We start from the raw sequence: 6,000 nt of genomic DNA, 5'->3' as shown, positions 1-6,000 counted from the left end.
GCATATTCCCAAAGCAAAAGCTATGGATGAACCAGGAGGTCCACAGTCCTGCTGAGTGTTAGATCTGTGGGTTCAATTCTGATGACCCTGGTCCACACAAGAAAACCAGGCATGAGTTGTTGAAGGCTATGTCAAGAGCCAAGGAGGAATTCCGAGAGAGGTTGGAGGCGACATCAGATGCACATCAACTCTGGCAGGGTTTGCGGACCGTTACTTCCTATAAAGCAAAACCCAACATCATGAATGACTGTGATGCTTCAGTTCCAGATGAGTTTAACACTTTGGATGGGGGAATAAAACTACTACTATGTGGATCCCTGCTGTACCTGTATCTCCGTCTCAGAGGCCAACGTCAGGCCGTCCTTCAAAACGGTGAACCTTTGCAAGACGCCAGGCCCTGATGGAAAGGCTCTGAAAACCTGTGCCAACCAACTGGTGGGGATGTTCAAAGATATTTTCAATATTTCATTGCTACAGTCGGAAGTTTCCACCTGCTTCAAAAGGGCAACAATTATACCAGTACCCAAGAACAGCACCATGAGCTGACTGAAAATATCTCAAGCTCCAGCAGCCCTCATGTTCACAATAATGAAGTGCTTTGAGAGGTTGGTTATGGCTAGAATCAAATCCTGCCCCAGCAAGAACCTGGACCTATTGCAATTTGCCCTTTGCCATAATAGGTCTATGGTGGATGCGATCTTATTTGCTCTCCATGTGGCCTTGGATCACCTGGACAATACACTTACCTATGTCAGGATGCTGTTTATTGACTATAACTCAGCGTTTAACACCATCATTCCTACAGTTCTGATCGAAAAGCTCCAGAACCTGGGCCTCTATAGCTCCCTCTGCAACTGGATTCTCGACTTCCTAACCAGAAGACCACAAGCTGTGCAGATTGGAAATAACATCTCCACTTCGCCAACAATCAATACTAACACATCTCCTGGATGTGTGCTTAGCCCACTGCTCCAATCTCTCTACACCCATGACTGTGTGGTTCGGCTCAGTTTGAATGCCATGTATAAATTTCCTGATGATGCAACCACCGTTGGCAGAATCTCAGATGGTGACAGGAAGATGTACAGGAGCAAGATATACCAGTTAATTGAGTGGTGTCTCAGCATTCAATGTCAGTAAGGCCAAAGAACTGATTGTGGACATCAGAAGGGGTAAGATGAGCCAACACACAGTAGTCCTTATAAAGGGATCAGAAGTGGAGAGAGTGAGCAGTTTCAAGTTCCCAGGTGTCAATATCTCTGAGGACGTAACCTGGACCCAACATACCGACGCAGCCATAAAGAAGGCTAGCCAGCTATACTTCATTAAGAGTTTGAAGAGTTTTGGAATGTCACCAAAACTACTCGCAAATTTCTACAGATGTACCATGGCGAGCATTCTAACTGGCTGCATCACTGTCTGCTATGGCGTGGGGGAGGGTGATTGCACTGGATCGAAGTAAGCTGCAGAAAGTTGTAAAATTAGTCAACTCCATCGTGGACGTTGGCCTCCATGGTATCCAGGACAGCTTTAAGGAGTGGTGCCTTGAAAAGGTAGTGTCCATCATTAAGGGCCCCCTCAACCCAGGACATTTCTTGTTCTCATTGCCACCATCAGGATGGAGGTAGAGAACTGAAGGCACACACTCAATGATTCAGGAACTGCTTCTTTCCCTCTGCCATCCGATTTCTGAATGGACATTGAACCTATGAACACTACCTCATTACTTTTTAATTCTTTCTTTTTGCACCATTTATTTAATTTAACACATATACTTACTGTAATTCACAGTTTATCTCTCTAGTATTATGTATTGCATTGTACTGCTGTACAAAGTTAACAAGTTTCACGACCTATGGCGGGGATGTTAAACCTGATCCTGATTCCCTTCATGAGGCAGGTGGGTTCCAAGCAGGACATTTTTTCTGGTTGCATCTTTGCCACTGCAAAGGCAATATGATTATTATATGCTTTTTGCCAGAACCATAAACTTAAAGGAGCTTTTAGGAACAAACTCACATGCTGCCATCCTGTGAGATGTTTATCATCATGAGAGGCTAAATATACTTGGTCAAAAATGAGAGAAAGGCAATGCTTTTCAAATCCCTATCAGGATAATCCAAAGTAATTCACGGCAATAAAACACTTCTTGAAATATTGTTACTGAGTACCAACCAGATCATTGAAGGCTGGAACATAATTCTTCCCATTGTAGTTGGTGAACTCCTTCACTTCCCCTTCCGTGATATTGCCACCTCTTCCCTTAGGTTTTGCTGTTATTGTTATTTCAGCATTTCCTTTTGCACTACTTTAGATTGCACAACTATCCTTGCACCACTCTGCTGTTTTGCACTGACCGCTGCATTTATTATTGGCATTAATGTGGTCTACTCTGAGTTTCACGGGAGCATGGTATTTTACTACATTGACAATGAGCCCATGGTAATCTAAATCTACCTATTCATTCCTCTTGAGCACTCATGGTCTCTGAGACAGCACAGGGCAACAGGAATATAGGGCAATAACTGCACAAGCTTCTGAAGGTGTCAGCCACTAAATCTCTTTGCGGCACAAATATGCTGCATGCTACACTACGGATACAGGTGATGCACTCCCCCTCCAACAAATGCATCATCTACTATCCACTCTGCTTCACCAGCTCTGATGTGTTATACCTCAGCATCCTCACAAATCGGCTTCCGAGATTTGTGCTCCAACACCCTCAGGTAAAGTTCCCTCTGATAAGCGATATTGTTGACAGGTCTGGTAACAATTTGCATAATACTTTAGATTAATGGCAAAAGAATCAATGAGGAACTGATGGCCGTGTATAACAAAGAATTAGTTGTACAGGTTGAGTACCCCTTATCTGAAATGATTGGGACTGGAAATGTTTCGGATTTCCTACTTTTTTCAGAGATGGAATATATAATGAGATAGCTTGGGATTGCCATCATTGTTGACTTTGAATTTATGTGTTACTGGTGATCAGCCTTTACCTTACACTTCTTCAGAATCAAGATTATTATCATCGGTATGTGTCCTAAGATTTGTTACTTAGCAGCAGCAGTTCAATGCAATACATAATGTAGAAGAAAATAATAAATAATTAAGTCAATCAATTACAGTACAGTATACATATATTGAATAGATTAAAAATCATGCAAAAACAGGAATCATATATATTAAAAAAGTGCGGTAGTGTTCATGGGTTCAATGTCCATTTAGGAATCGGATGGCAGAGGGAAAGAAACTGTTCCTGAATCGCTAAGTGTGTGCCTTCAGGCTTCTGTACCTCCTACCTGATGGTAACAATGAGAAAAGGACATGCCCTGGGTGCTGGAGATCCTTAATAATGGATGCTGCCTTTTTGAGATACCTCTTCTTAAAGATGTCCTGGGTACTTTGTAGGTTAGTACCCAAGATGGAGCCGACTAAATTTATGACCCTCTGCAGCATCTTTCGATCCTCTGCAGTAGCCCCCCACCCCCATACCAGACAGTGATGCAGCCTGTCAGAATGCTCTCCACGGTACATCTATAGAATTTTTTGAGTGTTTTTGTTGACATACCAAGTCTCTTCAAACTCCTAATAAAGTATAGCCACTGTCTTGCCTTCTTTATAGATGCATCGATATGTTGGGACCAGGTTAGGTCCTCAGAGATCTTGAAACTGCTCACTCTCTCCGAGGATTGGTATGTGTTCCTTTGTCTTACCCTTTCTGAAGTCCACAATCAGCTCTTTCATCTTACTAACATTGAGTGCCAAGTTGTTGCTGCAACATCACTCCACTAGTTGGCATATCTCACTCCTGTACACCCTCTTGTCTCTATCTGAGATTCTACCAACAATGCTTGTATCAGCAGCAAATTTATAGACGGTATTTGAGCTATGCCTCGCCACACAGTCATGGGTACAGTGGACTAAGCACACACCCCTGAGGTACACCAGTGTTGATCATTTGCGAGGAGGGGATATTATCACCAATCCACACAGATTGTAGTCTTCCGGTTAGGAAGTTGAGGTTCCAATTGCAGAGGAAGGTACAAAGGCTTAGGTTCTGTAACTTCTCAATCAGGATTGTGGGAATGATGGTATTAAATGCTGAGCTATAGTCATTGAACAGCATCCTGACGTAGGTGCTTGTGTTGTCCAGTTGGACTAAAGCTGTGTGGAGAGCCATTGAGATTGTGTCTGCTGTTGACCTATTGTGGCGATAGGCAAATTGCAATGGGTCCAGTTCCTTGCTGAGGCAGGAGTTCAGTCTAGTCATGACCAACCTCTCAAAGCATTTCATCACTGTCGATGTGAGTGCTACGGGGTGATAGTCATTAAGGCAGTGCACATTATTCTTCTTAGACACTGGCATAATTGTTGCCTTTTTGAAGCAAGTGGGAACTTCCACCCGTAGCAGTGAGAGGTTGAAAATATCCTTGAATACTCCCAACAGTTGGTTGGCACAAGTTTTTGAAGCCTTACCAGGTACTCCATTGGGACCTTCCACCTTGTGAGGGTTCACTCTCTTTAAAGACGGTCCAACATCGGCATCTAAGACAAATCACAGGGTCACTGGGTGCAGCAAGGATCTTCACAGCTGTAGTTATAGAAGCATGGAAAACCTACAGCACGATATAGGCCCTTCAGCCCACAAAGCTGTGCCGAACATGTCCTTACTTTATAAATTACCAGGGGTTACCCATAGCCCTCTATTTTTCTCAGCTCCATGTACCTATCCAGGAGTCTCTTAAACGACCCTATCGTATCTGCCTCCACACCATCACTGGCAGCCCATTCCACGCCTTCACCACTGGCTGTGTTTAAAAAAAAAACAACAAACAAACAAACTTACCCTTAACATCTCCTCTGTACCTACTTCCAAGCACCTTAAAACTGTGCCCTCTTGTGATAGCCATTTCGGAAAAAGCCTCTGACTATCCACATGATCAATGCCTCTCATCATCTTGTACACCTCTACCAGGTCACCTCTCATCATCCGTCTCTCCAAGGAGAAAAGGCTGAGTTCACTCAACCTATTCTCATAAGGCATGCTCCCCAATCCAGGCAACATGCTTGTAAATCTCCTCTGCACCCTTTCTATGATTTCCACATCCTTCCTGTAGTGAGGCGACCAGAACTAAGCACAGTACTCCAAGTGGGGTTTGACCAGGGTCCTATAAAGCTGCAACATTACCTCTCTGCTCCTAAACTCAATCCCATTATTGCACCGTACGCCTTCTTAACCACAGAGTCAACCTGCATAGCAACTTTGAGTGTCCTATGGACTCAGAACCCAAGATCCCTCTGATCCTCCACACTGCCAAGATTCTTACCATTAATACTATATTCTGCCATCATATTTGATCTACCAAAGTGAACCACTTCATAGTTATCCGATTTGAACTCCACCTGCCACTTCTCAGCCCATTACGTATGTGAGGTCACTTCTCAGTACTGTCTGCGATGCACAAAGATCTGCGCCTTGTGGAATTCTCCATCTGTGACATCATTACGCAGATCTTTGTGCATCGCAGACGGTACTGAGAAGTGACCTCACATACGTAATGAACAGAAATTAAGGAAAAATAAAAAAATGCGTTGCATGAAGTGAAAAATGAAGATTGTGATCATTTATTGAAGGAATAGATTTGTCAGTGTTGGAGAGAACATATTCCGTTTAATGGTATGCAGGTCATGAAACAAGCAAAGATCTATCAGGATATTCTACATTCTGATAGAATGCAAAACTGGGCTGAGAAGTGGCAGGTGGAGTTCAATTTGGATAACTGTGAAGTGGTTCACTTTGGTCGATCAAATATGATGGTGGGGTCCAAGCCCCAGACCTGTTCAAGAGTGAGCAATGATCAATTTAAGCGCAGGGCCTTAGTTCAGCACAAAGCTGAGTGCAAGCAGCGAGCAGAACCAGGCAGAGCTGACCCACCTCTCGCCTCCAGTTCCAACACCTTGACCTCTTCAGTATGGCCCAGCGCTTAAATTGGCCAA

This window comes from Mobula hypostoma, chromosome 8, assembly GCF_963921235.1.
Source record: "Mobula hypostoma chromosome 8, sMobHyp1.1, whole genome shotgun sequence".
Classification (NCBI taxonomy): Eukaryota; Metazoa; Chordata; class Chondrichthyes; order Myliobatiformes; family Myliobatidae; genus Mobula; species Mobula hypostoma.
Note: the sequence above shows the minus strand (reverse complement) of the source record.